This window comes from Jaculus jaculus, chromosome 15 (assembly GCF_020740685.1).
Source record: "Jaculus jaculus isolate mJacJac1 chromosome 15, mJacJac1.mat.Y.cur, whole genome shotgun sequence".
NCBI lineage: Eukaryota > Metazoa > Chordata > Mammalia > Rodentia > Dipodidae > Jaculus > Jaculus jaculus.
This window is the reverse complement of record NC_059116.1, coordinates 51,462,739-51,485,892: the sequence shown is the minus strand read 5'-3', so window position 1 is coordinate 51,485,892 and position 23,154 is coordinate 51,462,739. Positions and strand designations below refer to the sequence as shown.

General features: G+C 37.1%; 1 protein-coding gene across 7 annotated transcripts in view; it reads right to left on the bottom strand.

Annotated features, from left to right (window-relative positions):
- Positions 1 to 23,154, bottom strand: part of Nol4 (nucleolar protein 4) — a 416,619-nt gene that overhangs the window by 187,846 nt on the left and 205,619 nt on the right. The window contains exon 1 of one of the 7 annotated variants that reach the window (XM_004666763.2): positions 12,286 to 12,415. The exons of the other annotated variants lie outside the window; for them this stretch is intronic. The gene's annotated coding sequence lies outside the window, so the exon portion shown is untranslated. Of the gene's footprint in view, positions 1 to 12,285; positions 12,416 to 23,154 lie in introns of those variants that run through there. 7 annotated transcript variants of the gene reach the window in all.

Below are 23,154 nucleotides of genomic sequence, written 5' to 3'. Positions count from 1 at the left end.
AAGAATATAATTTTCACCTTCAAAGTGACTTAAATGGCCTGTGATGTAGAATCCTATGTTTATAATCCTTATATTACTTAGTTATAATCCCAGTGCATCATGGACAAAGAGTTTGTTAAATTCTCAACACATGAAATATAGAGAAAGGACAAAAACCAATTTCACTGAGTTGCCAACATATTCAATAGACATGATTTTCATTGTTCCAAGCATGGTGTTTATCATGGCAAGTGTGATGAATAATACCAGCTACTGACTTCTCTTTGGATTCCTTGACCTGTTAGACACTCCCTGCTAAGCAATACAGACATCAGAATATTAGAAGGTAAGTAGTATATTAGAATATCACAGTTTTCCTGGAATGTGATTTATTTTGGATAATTTTTCACCATCATATTGCAAATCAATTTTAAGAAAATTGTTAGGGAAGTAATATAACCCTTATATTTAAATGATCACATTAATAATTATTTACTGGTAGCCCTGTACCAAGTAGCAGAATAGAAGGACATTCAGCTCTCTTTACATTCTGGCCACTGCTTTCTTCTCATTGGAATGACTGGCTCATTTCCCTGCAATTGAATTGGACTAAATGCAGTATTAATTAACAAGTTGCAAGCACTTTTCACTTTTCACTAGTAGACTCCAGTAGCTTTTTACATATTTCAGCTCTGTAAACACGTGCAAACCAATATGCTAACAGCTACTCTCAAATTTCATATACATTTTGTCTCTCTACATATATACATACATTAATGTTATTTGTATATATAGTAACTTGTCATTTGTGTTACTATAGAACTAGATAATCACTATAATTATGCAATTATTACAGTGAAATATAATTATTACAGCATTTTATATTTACTTATCACATATGCAACTTCAGAACTATATCATTTCCATAATTTGCTAATGTTTCCAAAGATAACAGTGTGGCCAATCATATTCCAATTTACTCTAGTCTGTAAAGTGCTAGGCTTTTGAAGTATGTGACCATATTATAAATAATGACATCAGCAAAGCATTACCAAATTGCTCTTCCCATCATATAGTTCAAAGTCTTGATATAAATTTTAAAAATGCCTTCAAAATGTTTATGATCATAGTTTCACAAAAAGAATATATGATTACCTGTTAGTTGTTTTTCATCTATGTATCTATTCTATCTATCTATCAACTATTTATCTATTTATCATTTATCTAATCTTCTATTATATATCTATGTATCTATCTATCTATCATCTATATGTCATTTAGTCTGTAAATGTCCATAACAAACTTTTACCAGACCCTATTTACTGAAGGTACAGTGGATTTTGAGTGGAGAATGAGACTTATCTTTGTCTTTATACTTTTTCCTTATACAACTATTGAAGAAAATACTTCATGACTATATTCACTTTTTCTTTAAGTTTTAGCATGTTCATGTGTGTATTGTGTGCATATGTGTATGCATGTTCATATGCATGTGGGCACACATGTGGAGAAGTGTTTGTGTGCTCATGTGTGTGGATATTAAATGTGGATGTGTGCCTTCTTTCACTCTCCTCCTCATTTTTAATTAAAAATTGTATTAGACTACAAAGAATTAGGTTGCATTTTTGGTGTTTCATTGCAACTTACTGCTTTCTTTCCTTTCTCCCCTCTCCCTCCCTCCTGTGCCCTCTCCAAACTTTGCTTCCTTTAACACTAGTTTACATTTGTCCTTCCCCCTCTCATCACCACTCATACCCCTCTTCCTCTCTTTAACCCATACTCTGACCCATATCCTCTAATTTACATACTTGAAACAAGGTCTTTCATTGAACCCAGAGCTCACTGATTTGGTGAGACTAGCTAGAAAACAAACCCCAAGGATCCCTTTTCTGCCTCACAAGTTCTGAACTACAGACATACATGCCATGTCCCCATTTACCTGAGTGCTGGGGATCAAAACTCAGGTCCTTATACTTGCACAGCACAGCAAACACTTTCCTCACTGATGATCTTTCCAGTGCCTTGGTCTTATATTCTAAGATAAGCATTTCATTAGTAGCTTTTTATGGTTTTATCAATTTGAACTTTGAAATTAAACTACATGCAAGACATATTTTTGGCCCATTAGTATGCAGGGAAGGAAAGTGCAATGGAGATGCCAGGCTGAAGTTCCCATGGGGGGAAAAGAAAACATGCATAATACTGAGAGTAGTGGAAAAATGAGTCTGTGGTATAGTTTCATGTCATCTCCTTAAGTTTTAACAGGCATCACTAATAAAAAGAACAAGGTGAGACACACACTTGTTCCAGTAATTCAACCTAGAATTGAAACCCTCTGCCAAAATTGTTTATAAATTTGATTATAAGTATACAACATTTACATACTTACAGAATTTTGTCATTTTATTGTAAGATATCTAATTAATCTTTAAGAGCTTCCAAGTGTTACAGAGTGTATAGTAAGTTGGAGAATCACTCCAAATTTTTCCATATCATAACCAAAAATAATTGATCATGGGATTGTTCTGGAATTAATGTAGGTAACTATGATAAAGAAATCCTCAGCCAGTCCTTAGTAGATAACAGTAAAAGTTTACCATTGTTTAATAGATAACAGTAACCACTTAATACCATGTTCTCTGGCCATTTTTTCTATTCAGTTTTGGGCAGAAGGGGTTTAATCAGAGGCATGTCTTTAGAATTTTTCATTTAAGAATATGAGCTGTTGTTGCTACCTGGAGAACTTGCCACTCATTCATTAGCTTGGTTGGATGAGTTAGAGAGAATGGCAGGAAAAGTAGTCAGAAGAAGAGAAGGGTTTGTTTATAATCAAGTCTCAGATGGAGACAAAGGGGTATACAACATTTAAATCTAAACAAAACACAAAATACACTAAAATATATCCAAAACCTAATAGAGTACAAAAAAAGAGTATTTAATTTTATCCTGAATGCAAGGTGACTTAGTCAGCTTCACATTACTGGAATCAACCTCCAAACCAGATACAGGTTATGGGAAGAATGGGATTTATTTGAATCTTAGATGTAAAGGAAGTTCCACATAATGGCAGAAGAAGCTGGCCCCTTTACATAGATCCATACAGAGAGAAAAACAACCACCACCAGTACCACCAAAAGCACATTCTGGGAATCCCAGGCAGGGTTCAGCACTCTGCATACCTTTAGGCTAGAAATCAGATCATCTCACAAGTAATAACTTAGGGCTAGATTCTAGGATCAGCTCATAGTAACACCTATTCCAGCCAGGTGGCTGGAAAGCCAAGTTACAAGCTTTTATAAAACATTTGGGGGGCTGGAGAGATGGCTTAGCGGTTAAGCACTTGCCTGTGAAGCCTAAGGACCCCGGTTCGAGGCTCAGTTCCACAGGTCCCACGTTAGCCAGATGCACAAGGGGACGCACGTGTCTGGAGTTCGTTTGCAGAGGCTGGAAGCCCTGGCGCACCCATTCTCTCTCTCTCTCCCTCTATCTGTCTTTCTCTCTGTGTCTGTCGCTTTCAAATAAATAAATAAATAAAAATTAAAAAAACAAAAACATTTGGGTATATTAAAGAAATTCAAACAGCCACATTCTACCTATGGTCCTAATAGACTCATAACCATCTCACATTGTAAATTGTATGTGGTTCAAAGGTCCCATAGTCTTTTTTTATTTTTAATCCAAGACTGTCTCTTAGCTCTGAGTCTTATAAAATCAAACAGGCTACATACTTTCAACATATCCATTGCTATAAGACATAACAAAGAGAGACTGGACCAATGCAAACTCAACCATCAGGAAAACATCAAACATCTTCAGTTCAAGTCCAGTATAATAACCAGTGACTGACAGTCTCTGCACTTTCCAATTCTTCCCCTCCAGCTGGGCTGAATAGCCAGGAAAAAGTTCCGTCCTGAGTCAACAGTGCTCCATGGTAGCCGCTGCACAGTCCTCGATACCATAACATCTTCTGGTCTCCATGCAAACCATGGTCCATCATTAATTTCAAATTCAACCTTGATCACACTCTCTGGGCATGGTCAATAGAACACAGACAGCTACTATGCCTGTAGTCCAGTTGGAGTTCTCTGATGTCTTTCCTACCCACTTGAAAGATTCAAAGTCAACACAATCTCTCACACAGTATTTTCAAACTCTCACCAGAATAGTCCATAAAACTTGACTTACTGCTCTGGGAGGCATCTTCAGTTGCATCATGACCACTCCTCCAAAACAAAAGTTCCAAAAGACCCATGGTTAGATTCATCAAATAGTAACAACCCACTCTCCGGTACCAATTCCTATATTGTCAGCTTCACATTTCTGGGATTAACCTCTAAAGTAGACACAGTTTATGGGAGGAACAGGACTTATTTGAAGCTTACGGATTCATGGGACATTTCACAATGGCAGAAGAAGCTGGGACCCTTTAGAGAGAACCACACAAAGAGAAAAGCAAACACTACCAGCACCACCAAAAGAACACTATGGGAACCCCAGGTTCAAGTACTCTGCATACCTATAGGCTAGAAATCAGACCTGCCCCCAGTAACACCTTAGGGATGGTCCCCAGAATCTGCCCACAGTGAATTCTTTGAGCCTGTTGGCCAGAACTCTAACATAAGCTTCAATAAAACATTCCGTCTATTGGGGAACAGAAATTCAAACTACCACACACGGGTATATTTAACTTCTTATTACTGTGTGATTCTGTACTTTCAAATCACATACATAACTTCATATGTAATAAACCTTATTAGAGTATTTTATCTATGAGACACTGACTTATCTCATTAGAATAAAATAAATATAAGAAATTCTATGCCTAATAGATATTTGGAATAGTCATCCACATACATTTTTTAAAATGTATTTATTTGAGAGTGACAGACAGAGAGACAAAGAGGCAGATAGACAGAGAAAGGGCACACCAGGTCCTTCAACCACTGCTAACAAACTCTAGATGAATGCACCACCTTGTGCATCTAGCTTATGTGGGTCCTGGGGAACTGAGCCTCGAACTGAGGTCCTTAGGCTTCATAAGCAACTACTTAACCACTAAGGCATTTTTCAAGCCCCCACATACATTGTTAATACAATGACTCACAGAAAAATAAAAGGCAGATTTTGGGAGGACATTATATACAGTATGCATTGTGTAGAATGGTGAGAGAGATTGAGAGAGAGAGAGAGAGAGAGAGAGAGAGAGAGAGAGAGAGAGAGAGAGGTATATCACATGTGTGGGAAGATGGTATCTAGTGCACACATATGTGGAGGTAAGAAGAGAATTATCAGGTGTTCTCCTGCATCACTGTTTCAGATTTACTTTTCTAAGATGAAGTCTCTCATTTAAATAGCTGTTTTTGTGATGGAGATATGAATGAGCAGTTCACATGTTTGCCTGCAAAGCTTAAAAATCTTGGGTTAAATACCTCAGCATCCATGTAAAGCCAGATAAGCCAGTTGCAAAAAGTGGCACATGTATCTACAATTCATTTGTAGTGGCTAAAAGCCCCAATGGGCCCATTATTCTCTCTCTCATTTCTGCTTGCAAATAAATAAATAAATAAAAATAAAGAAAAACAGCTGTTTTTTGATAGACTGGCTGACCAGAAAACCTCAAAAATGCTTCTGTCTTTGCTTCCCACAGGACTGAAGTTACAGACATGCTTGGCCATGCCCAGCCTTTTACATGGGTGCTAAGAATCAAACTCAGGTGGCATTAGGGAGTGTAGATCAAGTGAATTTATCCACTAGACCATCCAAAGTAGATTTTTTAAAGATAATAAGAAATTAATTTTAATCAAGACAACTAACATTTCAGATATTTGTCCAATCATAGTTTCTAAAATTAATAAAAAAGTAGAAAAAATAAACTTAGCAGTTGAAAATTATTGGAAACACTCAAAATCTGTGTCATTATTAGAGTTATTGCAGGTGTGTTCATTAGAGATGCTGCATATGTGCATCTTTATGAGTGATGTGTGTGTGTGTGTGTGTGTGTGTGTGTGTGTTAGAGTGGCTATATACATATGTTTTCTCCATAAAGTACTTGAAGCATGTAGGAAATTTAAGGGACAGAACTAAGTTTTAGTGTTTTTCTTTTCCTGTACTTTAATGAGATTGCATTGGTTATTATACCTCATGTGGAAGGAGACCTATATTCCTTCACACCTGCTTCATAAAGGATATCGAGGGCACTATGTTCAGTTCTTTTCTCTGGATTGTGCTCACAGTGGGGAATCAGGGAAAGGGCTTCAAAATGTAAGTATTTATATCTTGTTACAAATATTCATAGCACTGCTTCCAAGTTCTTCTCTTAAAGATTCTATATTGAACTTAGCATTACATTCTGTGTACTTCAGCATTGCTTGCCATATTTCAAATATTTGGTTTTGGAGGAATTCATAGTTCCAAGCAAAATGTATGTTATTGGAATTGTGATAGAAATCTACCTGTATAACTTGGCAAATATTATGCTAATATACTTGAGGATGTGATCCCATGACATATTTGCTAATATACATGAGAGGAATTACATTGTAGTTTGCAACCAGAAAAGTATAGATTCGACTCTTGCCCAGCCAGTTAAAAGCTTATGTGGTTGATTATCTCTCTGAGCCTCAGTTTCCTCACAGAGAGAAGTGGGACATTTTCAGTTCTTACATTACAGGGCCCTTGCTATGATTAATTGACACCTGCATATTATTAACTTTGAGGTGATGGGCAGCTTTCTTGCACTGTGCCTAGGTAGAAGCAGGCCCAAAAGAGGGGCATGAGATAAACTCACTGAATAAGTGTCAGAAGAATGAGTGAATCACTAGGTGAGTGGTGGATGGATGGGTGTGTACATGGGTGAATGTATAGACAAGGGGATAAATAATCTGAATCCCAGGATAGCATTCAAATAAAAGTACAATTTTCTGTATTGCTTTCCTCTTCAAGGAATGAATATGTCTCCATGGAATACCAGACTGTGACTAACCTGTTTATTTATAACACAGGGCATATAGATACCCAAAGCATGAATACCAAAGCAAGTTGTTCTTATCATTACCTCTCTAATAGCCTAAGAATAGACTATTGTACCTCACTCAAATGTTAACTTCAGAATAAGTTGCAATTACTGTCTTTATCATTAGTTATATGATTTTGGCAATGTCCACTGACCTTGCTAACCATTGATTTTCTCATTGACAAATCTAGAGCATAATGTATATTAAAAAGTAGAGTAGGGGCTAGAGAGATGCCTCAGCAGAATTGATTGCCTACAAAGCCTAATGACCAGAGTTTGATTCCCCAGTATCTATGTACAGCCAGATGCACAAGGTGGAGATTGTATCTGGAGTTTGATTTCAGTGGCTGGAGTCCAAGCACACTCATATTCATTCACTTTTTCTTTCTCTCTCTGTCTATCTCCTTCTTTCTGCCAGGCATAATGGTGATTGCCTTTAATCAAAGCACTCACACTCAGGAGGCAGAAGTAGGAGGATCTCATGAGTGTGAGGCCAACTTTGGTTAGAGCAAGACCCTACCTCAATGCCCCCCCCCCAATTAAAAAGTAGGTAGATTGTATAAAAGTAATAGGATAAAGCTTTCTTTAAGGAAGTGGCTATCTCCCCATCACCTTATGTGTAGGATATCTTAATCAACACATATAGGCCTCAATATTTTTATATGCCAGTCCAAAACTGGGTACTTCTGAGCCTTCAACCTGTGTACATCCTGAACTTTCCCTGAGGCTTACTTCATTTGACAATCATAGGTGAATCCACTTATCTATTTAAGAGATGCAAAAGTGATTTCGTTTCTTCATTCTACTTCACAAATATTTATTAAATTCTGTCCAGACTATGTGGTTACTTATGTCTCATCTTCTCTAAAAAATGCTGTTCTCTCTTTCTTCTTTAGGTACTATTATGGATTTCATGTAAAATATTTCCCATAGACTCATGTGTTTGAACACTTGGTTCTAAGAGGAGAATGCTATTTTGGCAGGTTGTGGAATGTAGGATGTGAGGCCTAGCTGTAGTTAGTAAGTTGCCGAGGTATGGAACTTATGGTTTATAGCTGGACCCCATTTCACACATGACTTCTCTGTTTCATGATGTCAACATGATTTAACTAGTGCCTATGCCTCTGCTGTCAGGAGATGTGAGTCACTATGTCTTCTCTCCACATTAAGCTGTGTCCTCTCAAATCATGAGCCAAAATAAGTTCTTCCTATGTGAGTTGTTCAAGTATTTTTTAAATTTATTTATTTATTTGAGAGAGAGAGAAAGGAAGAGAAAAAGAGAGAATGGGTGCACCAGGGCCTCCAGCCACTGCAAACAAACTCCAGACATGTGCACCCCCATGTGCATCTGGCTAACATGGGTCCTGAGGAGTAGATCCAGGGTGCTTAGGCTTTGCAAGCAAATGCCTTAACCACTAAACCAGCTCTCCAGCCTTTGTTCAGGTATTTTATCACTGTGGTGATGATGATTTCTTACAGGTATACACAGATCTCTTCTTGCCAGCATTTTCTTCCAATAACTAAAATTGTTAAAGACCAAACAATTGTTAAATTGATGTTGGTTTTAAAATTGGTATAATTGTTAGCATTATTATGATTTTAAACTGCAATGATATGAATGAGAAAACAAAATGTATTTTCAAATGCTTTGAAGTTTTATGTAATCATGTGATTTATCAAACTATGAGAAAATTATCTATTTTAATCAAATGTAGTATTTATTATTTAATGTCTTACTTAAAGATCTCTAAAATCAAAGTCTCCTTATCACAACAGCTCCAACACACATTCTCTTCCTTCTGGCTTTCCTTTTGTCTCGTAATGGTACCCAATCTGGTAAAGCCATAGAACTTCATCCATCAATGCCACCTCAACTTAGATATTATCACTTGTCTTATAACCTTTTTCTTGGCAGAGACTACTAAACAATCCTTGACAGAATGAATTACATGTTTTATGTTTTTTTCCTGTTAATTCCCTACTTTTATTTCTCAGTAATTCTATACTAGCTTAGCCTTTCATTCCTAGTAACCTCCTCCCACCATCTTCCATATTATTAGTACACCATTCCCCATATTTATAGAATATTTCTCATTTCTTGGGCTTTTGATTCACACAGGACCATGGGGCCCCATTTGTCTTCAAAGCTATCTCTTACCTAAATATGTACTCCATAATGAATTTCTGGTCTTGATGCAAACTGATTTTAACAATTTCTCTAGCTGCCCATCCATGCTGTTCTACAAACTTGATTACATGGAACACCAAGAAACACATTTCACATTTAACATGTTTGTCTTGAGGCATAATTAAACTTACAAGATATATTTTAAACGTTTTTATATCAGCATAAATGCAAAAATTTAGGAAAATTGCTATATAACAGTGCTCTCAATTGGTCTTTCTAAAGTGACTTTCATAGTAACAAAGCAAATATAATAAAATTGACAAATTAATTTTTAGAAGCAAATACAAATGTTTTTTCTAGCACAGCACTCCTACTTCTGTTCAGCAGTTTTTTCATTTTCATTTATTTTATTTATGAGAGAGAGGGAGAGAGAAGATTGCCACACCAGGGCTTCCATCCACTATACTCAAGCTCCAGATGTGCATGCCATCTTGTGCACATATGCAACCTTGTGTGCATGCATCACCTTGTACATCTGGCTTATGTAGGTTTTGGGGAGCTGCAGGCAAGTGCCTTAACCACTAAGTGGTCTCTCCAGCCTCTGTGCTGAGTATTTCAGATTGACTTATTTGCGCGCGCGCGCGTGTGTGTGTGTGTATGTGTGTGTGCAAGGGTGTGTCTGAGTTTGCCAGAATCTCTTGCCACTGAAAATTCCACTTTTTCTGTCCAAATTTATGTGGGTGGCTTGGGTATTGAACTCAGGCCAGTAGGTTTTGCAGGCAAGCACCTTTAACTGCTGAGCCACTGCCCCAGAGCACTCATATATTCAGTGTCCTCTGTAATACCCCATCAGGTGTCAGCTCTACTGTACAAATTCAGAAACTCACTTCAATTTACACAATAATGGACCAAGAATGTCTCAACACACCAATCATGTATTAATACCTGTATGTAGTTTTTTTTATAATTCTGTGACCTTCCTGTGTCACTGTCTATTTTGGCTCCTTTTTATGCTCTCATTGCTGTGCAAAAGTTCTATTTCCAGATCATCTAATCAACTCTAGAGTTCTGCAAGACCTTTATGTTATCAAGATTTTTATTCCTAAAATGAACCCTGGACTTTGCAGTTGGCATTCCAAACTTTTGAGATGAGGTCAAGAATGGAACAACTTAAGTCATGGCATTTAAGGAGTCAGGGACTTTGGAAAGTGACTTGCTCCTTACCTGCACAGAACCAGTAAGGATCAAACAAAACTTGGCTCAGAGAGAGCAATAGCCAGTAAGCTGTATGATCTGTATGAGACAACCTTTGGTTTCAGTGAGTTATTTAAAAGGACACTGTCCTTGTAACAGACATAGCATATAAGACAGAAAATAGAAAATTCAAAGTAAAAAAAAGTGTTTTTTTTTTTTTTTAATCACTAGGAATATATTTTGAAAACTTCAGGTAAGGTAATAAGTGGGCTAAACCCCTGACTTAAAAGTGAGATTGTAATTCACATATGTATATACTATATTCTATTATCTCAGTTATGCCTTTTTTCATGGCCTATTTTTCAGTCTTTTTTGATTAATTATGAGCCTAGTAGTATATACTAACCCTTAATATTCAATCTTTCAAAAATAAGGTCATTGTTCTCTCTCATTTTAGCCCAAAATCTATGAAAAGCAAAAAAATCAAATTTGTTTTCTGGAGATGAAAAATTGTGGATATACTTCTTTTTCTTTATAAATTTTAAGGTTACTATCCTTTAAAAAAATCACTGAATCACTAGAAAGTGGTTGTAGAGTTATCTGTAAACCTTTTCTGAGAGTGCCTCCATGTCCCCTGATTTGTTTCCATTTCCTTAAGAATGAAAGTTCATTCATAGTTATGACTTGAATGCTGTTGTGAACCTCATGGCTCTATGTACACCTCTTAACACATGAAAAGAATCATTTTATCTCACATTTTAATGCATGTATGAAGTTGAATCCTCAGAAAAGTGGAGGGCAGATGTGATGTGAGCACTGTCCTCACTGAAGCACCCAAGTATGTTCTATTCGGAGAAATGAAACTTCACATGGTAATTAAATATTTTTATAACAAGAGGTATATTTAGCAACAGACTCTAATGTGTGTTGTAGTGTGCAATATATTAGTAACCTGCCATTGTGCATAAAGGAAATAAAACTGAGTTTCTATATACTCATTATAAATATATAGCCATGATCTAAATAATTGAAAAATATCATGAATACTGTATGATATAATATTATCATGAACATTTTGGATAGAAATGTGTCTATATATTTTTTCAAGGTGGAACACTGAAAAGTGCAATCACATATTATACATTAGTAATATAGTAAGCAAAATCTATATAATCTCTAAAAATTCTTTATAATCATGTATGAGGATTAAAGAATCCTTTTGAAGTAATTAAGTTTTCCTTAAAAGATAAGACATTTTTTCAAATGCATGTTATCTAACTGTTAAGATATAAAGATATATATCATAGCAACAGTAAAAGGAACTTTGTAAATTTAAACAAAGGAGAAAAACAACTAAACAAATTCAGCTATCTCCAAAGAACAAAATCCATTTGAGGCAAGCATTATAAAATCCTGAAAGATTAACCCAAATGCATATTTTTCTACAGACAAGTTAAAGTACTAGCAACAAATAGAATAGCTAAATAATTCATTCTTCCCTAAAGAACACATTCCATCACGTTGTAATTACTTTAAAAACTTAAAAAAAATCATTTGTATGTTTCTAAGATTTTAGAAAGATTTGTACATAATCAAAGAACACTTACAATCCCAAAATTAAATTTACTCACTTTAGAAATACAACTTGCTTATACATAAGGATGTTTTAAATAAAATTTTTCTCTGTCCATGGAATTTGAAATTTAAATGCACACAAATTAAGATAAATTAATGAGCTGTCAAAAGCATACAATACATTGTCCTGCTTATCTATTTTTGCCAGGTTACATGACCATTTCAAAAGTATTGACAATTTCCCCTCAAGTTCTTGATCTAGTAATGCTAGAAATTCAACCTACATGGTGTTCTCAGCTGAGTTCCTTGCTGTCTTTCTGCTGAGCGGGACAGTGTTCATCAAGACTTATACAAACCTCACCCAGCAGTATTCTACTCTGAAGGAGCTCACACTTACAGTGAATTCAGCTCTTCAACTTAAATACCAGTGTCTGTGGCAAGCCAGTTCTATCATTGCTGATCCAATATCCCTTAAGCGAGGTCCAGCCTTTCCGTGGAAGTGCACCCAGGGGTTAGTCTGACTTCCCCTAAATTCTTTCCTCTGCACAGTAAGAGCTAATCTTTCCTGTATGAAGCAGGAGATGGTGTTGCTATGACAACAGAGCACATTCTAGCAGTGGGACTACTGAGATGAGCCTTCAAAGACTCATTCAGTCTTCCTTTAGGGTGATGGGCTCCTTCCTTTTGGATTTAATCCCCCAAAAAGTTTACTAGGAGACTGGCTTGTTGATTATGTATTTTGCTACAGGAAGATCACTGGTGACAAACACAGCTAGAAGATCCCAGAATTGTTTAATAAAAATGCCACTCCCAGTTATATTAAATTCTTGGTTGTAAATGTTCTATAAGGCTCTTTTAAAACACTTAAATTTAAAGTATTCTGCTTAACACTTAGATTTTCCAAACCAAAACAACATTAAGAACAGTGTTATCAAGGGAAAGCCTTATCTTGGTATTGTTTGCATATCATCACCATTGCAACTTGAAGGTTAGATATAGTCACACATACATCCATGCACATGCACACACATCCATTTTCTCTCCCCAGCATCAGTGTCTGAAGGCTGCAAGTTTCCGAGTGGGGGAGGGGATAATGTAACAAAAGCAAATCCATGCAGCCACATTTTGCATACATTTATTAGCCAGGGCATAATCACAATAAGCACTGATCATTTAGAATGATTATCACAAGCAGGCTTTAAGTGCCTGCACAGTAGCACTAAAGGTCTGGTATCAGGTCATCTTGGTGATTATAGACTCTTAATAAGATTTTTGAACAGAGAAGCTTAATTGTGAGGAAAATGATAAATACGTAGATTATAAATTTCATATAGTTAATAATGCATTTTAATAGTACAAACTGTGTACTTTTTCAGGCATTAACATTCTTTAAAAACATTACTACAATTCAAACATGGACATCCCTTTCATTGAAAAGAAAGACTATGGTCAGGAAAACTCCTCTCTCAGCAGCACAGGTTCAGTTTACCAAGCTATCCTGACTTGGGTCCTTTCTATTTTACATCTTGATTTCCCTATTCTAGTTTTCATTTCTTAATCTTTACATTAGCAGCAGCCATTACTGGTTAATGCCACCCTTCCCCCACTGGCTATAGATCCTCTATTCTCCTTTGTGGCTGAAGCCAGAGGCGCTCCTTTATCTATACTGCCTTGTGCCTGGGAAACAACTCCATGTAGTTGTCACTCACAGGTGAGGGGATCTATAGGTAAGATGGGATCATAGTTTAATTGGTCTTGTCATATCTCTGGGCTATCTTCACTTCTTGGCATATTATACAACTGTATTTGTAAAGCTAAAATTTCAATATTGCATGCACAACACATGTATTTAATGGCTAGTAGCTCTTTTAAACTTGATGGCATTTTATAGCTCATTCTCATTTATGATCACAGTGAAAAATAGCAGTTAAATTTGTATCTAACATGTGCCCTGGGATACATCTACCTTGCAATGTACTCATATCATTTTTTTTCTTCACAGTCCTCTTTTCCAGAGCTTGTCTGAAGATACATTCTCAAAATTCAGAGTCACAGCACCTGTTTTCATTATGTTCATTATTATCTAATTAGTAAAGAGCTTTTATTAATTTTTTCTTTCATCTTCAGGGAAACTGGATAAATGCCAAAGCATGTAAACAACATATGGCTTACTTGTAAAACCAACCAACCAGAATTATTTAGTTCTAAAGAATTTATTGCTAAAAAAAATTGTGCTAAAATAATTTCCTGCTCTAATAGGTAATGTTTACCATCTGCTATTCCTTGAAGAATTGCTACCTGGAGAGCAATTACATTATATATTTCCAGTTCAGGTCCCCCAAGAAGACAATATTATTCATACAGAGAACTTTTAAATAAGTTATACAAGTCATAATTCACACTTGACTTTTGAAATTCAATTTTAACCTACCGAGGACAAATAACTAACAATCACCCTTATGCTAAGAAATTTAAGATTTATCACTGTCTTCTTTGCATTACTTATATTGTCTGTACTTTCATCATCATAATCAGTATAAGAAATAAATTATAATATTATGTTTGTCTTAGAGGAAACAGAGACAAGGATATTAGCATAAATAGCTTATTTCTCAAAATAAGTTGTATATTTAAATTTCAAATGTTCCCCAAACGTTTTGGATAAAGGCTTGGTTCCCAGGATGGGACTATGGACAGCTAGCAGAGCATATATGAGGCAAAGCCTTATGGAAGGTCTATAGTTGACTAGTCATGTACCTTTGAGAGGTTCTGCAGAACTCCACCTATCCACACCTCTCTTTTTCTCTATTTTAGTTTGCACAATTTTAGTTGTGTTTATCTTGCTCCCATTTGTGTTCCAACCATGGTTACCATTAAATGCTGTCTTATTTTTCTAAAAAAGCAAGCTGAAGGGGCTAGAGAGATTGCACAGTGGTTAAAGGTGTTTGCTTGTAAAACTTGATGGTATGGATTCCATTTGCCAGTCCCCATGAAAAGCCAAGCACACACAGTGGCACATGGAGTTTGGAGATCATTCCTAGTGACAGAAGGCCCTGGTAGATCCATGCTTCCATAAATAAATAAATAAATAAATAAATAAATAAATAAATAAATAAATAAAATTACTAAGACTGAGCTGAGACAGGTGCCATGCCAGAAATAAATGTAACTTTCCTCTCTAAGGTTAGTTACCCCAGGTATTTTGCTGTAGTAACACAAAGCTAAGTAATATGATCCCCAAAGGAGTTCTGAGAAAAGAGTTCTATGGTAATAGAGGCTCTGCAAGGGGAGCAAAGAGTGTGTGAAAAACATATTTCTTTTAAGCTACATTTTGTGCAAGTTTTGAATGCAATCTATGGTATTTAGCTGGGTGCACAGGCTCAATTACAAAACTACATTGCTAATTTCAGTGTGCCTCACTTTCTCACCATCTAAGGGGGAACACAGTACTTGTCTCAGGATATTCATCTAAGAATTACTTACATACAGCATAATAATGCCTGGCATATAGAAAATTCATCTAATTGATAGGTATTACTTAGAATCTTTAGCATAGGAACTAAATATTATTCATCCTTGGTTCCCTTATTCCTAGTACACTATATGCAGTAAGGTGTGCACTGAATATATTCTAAAAGTATTTTTCATGTCATCTATATGACTTTCTTGCTAGTTAAGCAAACAACAGACCCAAAATTTGGATTACCAGCACAATATAATGTCAGGTGGGCTTTGTGGTCTGCCTGAAATCCTAACATTGGAAAAGTAGAGGCAGGGAATGCCTCGGACAAACTGGCTGGTTGGAATAGCTGAATTAGAAAGTTCTGGGATTAAGTAAACAAGCTAAAGACTAATCTGGAAAGATAACCAGTGTCAACATGTGGCCTCAACATGCATTCACAAATATACCCACACACAAGTAGACATAAAAACATACACATGCAAAGTAACAGATATTATGGTAGGTTCTGGGATGCAGATTTATATCATGGGCTTTTAGAGCAATAACAGAGGATCATTGTTAACTAAATCTTCTCTAAGGATTCTGGGAAGACTTTATAGAGGGAATAGACAAACTCTAACTAAAAGCTTTAAGGCTAAATATTCAATCATTCCTCATTTGTATAGAAGTTAATATTTATATCATCTTATGATTTTCATAAATACTAGTGTATATAAATAACACCTTAACAAGATAAAATACACCAGACATAAAACATAAATCTGATGACAAATCAGTATGGATTTATGACTTTAAAAATATTGTTTTCAATGAGACCACATGGTGTACTAGAAAATTAACTAGTGTGTGGTTGAGTCATAAAATTAAATATCCCATATTTTGATACTACCTTATTTTCCTAACATTAAATAAGAACTAAAAAAGCATTATTATTACTTTGTGTTAAGTTGCACAACAAAATTAATTAAAAATGATAAAAGACTTATTTTTTTTCAATTATTTACTTATTTATTTGAGAACAACAGACAGAGAGAAAGGCAGAGAAGGAGAGAGAAAGAGAGAATGGGCACACCAGGGTCTCCAGTCACTGCAAACAAACACTAGACGCATGCGCCCCCTTGTGCATCTGGCCAACATGGGTCTTGGGGAATCAAGCTTCGAACCAGGGCTTCACAGGCAGGTGCTTAACTGCTAAGCCATATCTCCAGCCCAAAAGACTTATTTTTTTGTAAATATTACAATAAATTATAAGGGATTTTAAGAAATTTACCTTTTGAATATCTGTCAGATACATGGCATGCTATGTGGCTCATAACTATGCAGCTCTATTTTCATACGCCTAAATTATTTATTAGTTAATAATTCTCCATCAGGCATCAAATACCAGATATTGGAAATACAAAGAGAAATAGACTGTTTTTAATTTCTAGTTGTTTGTGGTCTAGTGTTGGGCCTTGAGAGGCCTGGTCATGAGGCTTAATGGAACTTCCTGAGGCTAGCTAAAGTTTGGCAACCTGTCTCTGGCCAGCTAGGACTCAGCAAGATGCCTAATGGCTTCTTGCCTGCTACTTTCACACAGGAGTTGGAATTATCATTTAAATAGTCACAGTTTACTATTGGCCCTTACCCCTCTCTCCCCCATCCTAAAATCCCAGCCTTCATTCTCAACAATATATAGGCAACTGCTTGTAACAATAAAGCGAGTTCCTGCTTCGACAAGACTCCTGACTCAGTGTGGTTTTTCTCCGGTGACTAGGAGAGGTTCTGAGTCGTCTGACGATCATCTGTTCTTCCTCAACCCTTTGGGAGGAACCAGAGGGCCTGGTCCCTCCTCAGCACTACCTACCTTCCGGGGCGGAGCCCAGTGTCTGTTGTCTAACGTGGGGCTCTGGGAACCCAGCAAACTAGTGCCCCATGAGAGGTATTCTCATTGAGGAGGTCAATCGGTGTACATGTGCAGTTGAGCATACCCTCATAACTTATGAGGCAGTCTTCATATTCAATGAACTAAACTTTGCTTCCATAACCTGTACTTGATTGTCAGCAGCTCTTTGTTTTCTTTCTTTCCTTTCACTCCTGGATCCCCAGCAAGCTGCATCTGTGGCTTTTGTATTTCTGAATGAGTCATATGTCCGTAGTGGAAACACTGTGTGGCTTTTGACCTTTAGGCTTGTGCTTCTCTCTCTCTCTCTCTCTTTCTCTGCTTCTGCCATTATGGAACTTCCCCTGGATCTGTAAGCTTCAACAAATATCCCTTCGTCCATACCTGTACCTGGTCTGGAAGTTTATCTCAGCGAGCCTGAAGCTGTCTGATATAAAACTTGGTACTGAGAAGTGGACTGAGATGAATCTGATCATGTGGATGTTGATCTTTTGGAAACTTTGTTTTGGAGGAATAGGCATGGACTTGGTACTTACAACTGAAGGTGTCTTCTGGAGTGGTAAGCCAAATTTTATGGACTATTCTAATGAGAGTCTAAAAATGCTAAATACAAACAGCAGTGAACTTCGAAGCTTAGCTTATGAGCTTTTGAAGGAAAAGGAAAGACTACAGAGGAATTTGTTGAAACTGGGCTACTGGCAAAAGGTCTGGCTGCATCCTGCTTCCCAGGCCCAGAGAGTTTAATCAAGGTTAAATTTATAATGGACTGATGTGCATATGTAGAAAAGAATTTTCTGGCTAAACCTAAATGGCATGCCTAAAGTTAGAGATTTTTCAACTGTTTACAGACTCTTAAGGATACTCTAAAAGTTTTATATAGGGACATAGTCTTAATCTAAATTCATCTTACATTAGACACAGGTGATGCCTATGCTAGGTGGGTCACAAAGTCATAAGTACAGAAGTAATTGGAGGTATAACCAGGTTAAACATAGACAAGAGTCTATCACCTTGTGTTTTGCAAATGGCTAAATTTGCTATGTAAAAACAAACAACTTCAGAATAGGATAAGAAATGTCAGGATGCTTATCTCTCTGCTCTGTAATTTCATTTTGCTCTTGCTTTCCAACATATACTACTTAAATTCATGGAAAGCTGGACTCTAAAAAAATGGATAAAGCCCCCTTTATCTCAGACCCCATACAACTTTAAACCATAGTCCCCCTGACTCTGACTAGAGACAAAATGGCCAATTGTCTCTGACAAAGAAAAAAAAAAAGTACAACATATAACTGTGGGGTTCTCTTTTAAACACCTAAAGTCACATCTGTTAGATAAAATTTCTCATTAGACAAAATGCTAACTAGGTCAATTGAGTCAAAGCATTTGACCAGATTACAAACTCCTTACAAAAGATAAGCATCAGACTTACCTAATGTGTGTATCAGGGAAAGGGACCCTTCATTAAAACATTTAATTGGATTAAATCTATTGTTTACCTGATGCCAAGGTTTTAGTCAATGGAGAAACTGAGTCTTGTGACAAGACCTCACTCATTAACAGGTCACTGATGCTAATTTGTTATGATTTAAGTGTTATAAAACTGGCTTTAAGAGTCTCTCAGTAAAGTAAATTAGGTTCCTCTTTTCATCAAGGTTTTAACTATTCTAAAGATAAAGGCTCACATAGAAGTGGTTATTTTCCAAAGGTGAAGTATTCATACCACAAAGACATTGTAACTTTAAAAATAGCTTCTGTCTTATTTATGCTAATTCTATTGAATGGTCATAACTAGGTTTAATCACTTAGGTTTAAGTGATTTAATTTCAATAATGATAACTTTCATCTTCCTGGGATATGTTAGGATAGCTTGCTCAAGCTTTATCAAATTTAAGTCATGGGTAAAACATAAAATTGTTTTATGTTAATAAAAGTTTCTGTGGTACAAAAAATCAATAACTATCAAGCTTAAGCAAAAATCATGGGTTGTCAAATAATGTTTTTTCTTTCAAAAAGATTTATCAAGGGTTATATTAAACTTTAGCTAGCTGTTTTGATTTTTTTAAAAAATTATTAAACTCTATGGTTCTGTTTCCAATGTTCTCTGTGTATTTTGTACCAACACAGGTATCTAAACTAATCAGAGATGTTTTAAACACAGGTGCTAAAAATTTCTAGGTTAAATGAGTTAGTCTATAAATCAATTGGTACTGTTTTCAAGACTGGTGACAGGTTCTGCCTGTGTTTCTAAATGTTAAATATTTAAAATGTGAGATATTTATAAGTATTAGATATTTAACATATGAGATATGTCTACTTTCTATACCTCATATATAAGGTTTATACTACCATAGTACAACTAAAATTTTAAAGATAGAATAATCAGACTCTCAAGTCTCAATTACAAAAACAATTGGGGGAATCCTTACCCCCCACACGACCAACTTAGAAAGGCATTATTTACCCTAAATATTTTAAATTTTTCTAAAGAAAATAAACAATTATCCCCTTTTCAAAAATACTGGTCCTCATCCGTTACCTACAGTTCTATCTGGGTAAGATGGAGGGACCCATTGTCTGGTGACTGGAGAGGACCAGACCCACTCTTCACAGCAGGGAGAGGGTTTAGATGTGTCTTTCCTCAAGATGGAAAAAGACCCACTTGAGTACCAGTGAGAGACCTAAAATATTTGTCCCAACAAGAGGACACTGACAATCACTTCTCCAGGGAGTGTCCCACCCCTGAGGACTGTTCCTAAAATGGTCTTCACCCTGCTCTGGCTATGCCTCCGATCTGGGCCTTCCTGGCTGCTTGCAGTACAGTTGCCCATACGACCTTAAAAAATTGCTCAGCCACCTTCCCTATCCCCGTCCAGCTTTTCCCAGTGTTTCCTCTGGAACTTGCATTTGGGTCTTGCCTTCCCCTAATAATTCCAGTATAGATGTGGGATAAATTCATACTTCCTTCTGTACTTTTTAATTAATTAATTAATTAATTAATTAATTTATTTATTTGAGAGTGACACACAGAGAAAGAGGCAGACAGAGAGAGAGAGAATGGGCACGCCAGGGCTTCCAGCCACTGCAGACAATTTCCAGATGCGTGCGCCCCCTTGTGCATCTGGCTAATGTGGGTCCTGGGGAATCGAGCCTTGAACCGGGGTCCTTAGGCTTCACAGGCAAGTGCTTAACCACTAAGCCATATCTCCAGCCCTCCTTCTGTACTTTTAACACAACTGAGCCCAATGCTCAACGCTGCCCACCTTCTGGATTGGTTTATGTTTGTGAAGGCAGGATGGCCTAATACTTTCTGCCCACCAATTGGACCAGCCTTTGTGCCTCAGCCACCTTAATCCCAGATATAGATATCATTCCTGGAAGCTAGATTCCCTGGCTGAGGTAGTCCTACAAAACAGGAGGGGACTAGACCTACTAATGGCTGAAAAGGGAGGCATATGCTTGTTTTTATAGGAAAAATACCGCTTTTACACCAATATATTGGGAATCGGCCAGGACAAGATCAAAAAAACTTTAAGAGGACCTGGAGAAGAGATGGAGGGACCTCCAGGACAGCCCACCATGGGCGGGCTTACATGGCTTCTTACCCTACCTTCTCCCTCTACTTGGGGCCCTCCTTATCCTCCTCCTTATCCTCACTGTTGGGCCTTGTGTAATTAACAAAATTACACAATTCATTCACCAGCGGCCAGAGGCAATAAAACTCCATCATGTTGAGATACATCACCACAGGCTGGCAACTCAGGAATTAAGTTCCTCTGATGACCCACTGCCACCTCCTCTGCCCTCCATGTGACCAATGATGGGTAAGATCTCAGACTGACTGAGACAACCTATGACAGGCCATGGATGGGTTCTCAGCGAGTAAACACATGGTACCCAATGATGGGTAAGATCCCAAGAGGGACAACCTAAGACAGGGGCCATGGTGACTAATGCTCTTACAAAAACAAAAGGGGGAGATGCAGGGCCTTGAGAGGCCTGGGTGTGAGGCCTAGTGGAACTTCCTGAGCCTAGCTAAAGTTTGGTGATCTGCCTCTGGCCTGCTAGGACTTAGCAAGACGCCTAATGGCTTCTTGCCTGCTACTTCCACATAGGAGTTGGAATTATCATTTCAATAGTCACAGTTTACTATTGGCCCTTACCTCTTCCCCCCATCCTAAAATCCCCGCCTTCATTCTCAACATTATATAGGCAACTGCTTGTAACAATAAAGCAAGTTCCTGCTTCGACAAGACTCCCGACTCAATGTGGTTTTTCTCCAGTGACTAGGAAAGGTTCTGAGTCACCCAACGTTTACTCTCTTTCTCAACTCCTTGGGAGGAACCAGTGGGCCTGGGCCCTCCTCAACACTACCTACCCACTGGGGAGGAGCCTGGCAGGCTAGCAGGAAAAACAAAAAGCAAGCATAAAAAGCTTTATCAAACCAGGCATGGTGGCACACATCTTTAATCCCAGCACTTGTGAGGCAGAAGCAGGAGGATTGATGTGAGTTTGAAGCCACACTGAGACTACATAGTGAGTTCCTGGGCTGAAGCAAGGCCCTACCTCAAAAAAAGGCTTTGTCATTCAAAGTGCTAATTATTTTAATAAAATTACATATAGGATGCTAGGACAAGATGTAGGAGAGTTCTTTCTCTTCCTGGTACAGGGATGTGGACATATGAAAATACCTAGTGACCATAAAGCTACCGATAATGGAATAAATTGAAGCCTTCAGATGTTTTTACTTAAAATGTCCAGAAAAACTAATTTAAAAAATCATTCTTGAAATTCATTGCAAGGGAACAGGTATCTAAGAGGTAGCCAAGAATGACATGCAAAAATCTTTAAGAAGATGAAGTCAGGAAAATGTGAACAGTTTCCATACCTCACTGTTTCCCTAAGGTCAAATACCAACCTGCATGTGAAGAAAAAGACTGAAAATTTTGAATGTCCATTACTATTTAAGACCTGGGCATGGACTTACATGTCTGTTATCCCAGTAATATGGGGATTAGAAACAAGAGAATTAGATAACTGAGGCTCACTGATTACTCAATCTAACTGAAAAATGGAGAATTGCAGTTTCAATAAGAGCCCTTGTGTCAATGAAACAAGGTGAAAGAGCAGTGGAGGAGGACTCCCAACATCCTCCCTGGCTTCCACAAACTTGTCATCTCTGCACTTGGAAGGCTAAAGCAGAAGTATTGCCATGAGATAGAGACCAGTTAAGGACCCAGAGTGAGTTCTGTGTCAGCAAGGCTACACAGTTAAGACTCTTTCTCTCTCAAAAAAGGTACCAAAAAAAAAAAAGAAGAAGAAGAAAGGAAAGAAGGAATAAAGAAAGGAAAGGAGGAAAGGGAGGAAAAAGGAAAAGATGGAACCAATGTAAGTCACTTTTTACATTTAAAGACATCAGGTTCATAGGGAAGAATCTATTATTGCAATTTGTTAATTGCTTCTGTATGTCCTATAGCTTTTTTGTCCTTCCTTTTATCTTTTGCTTTCTTTGGTTTGCTGTGTTCATTTTTCAATAGTGCAATTTGATCCCCTTCTCATTTTCTTTAAACAGTTTGGAAGTTTTTGTGGCTACTGTTATTCTTTCAAAGAAAATAGTAAAATTCATTTTAAATTGATGGTATCTCAACTTTGAGAACATATGAGCATTCTATTCTTTATAGAGCCTTGACCAACTTCATGTTACTATTATTCCAAATTATATTTTTATGCTGTATATGCATTATCATTGGTTTACATGTTTGGCCATTTAAAAATGCATATAAGTATAAGGTTCAGGAGACCATTCTGAGGCAAAGATAGAAGCTTTATTGGGGGAGGGGCATGAAGTGCCAGAACTGACTCTCAAGAGCAGAGCAGTTAGTTTGGGGTTACTGATAGTGGGCTTTATAGGCATTAAGTTG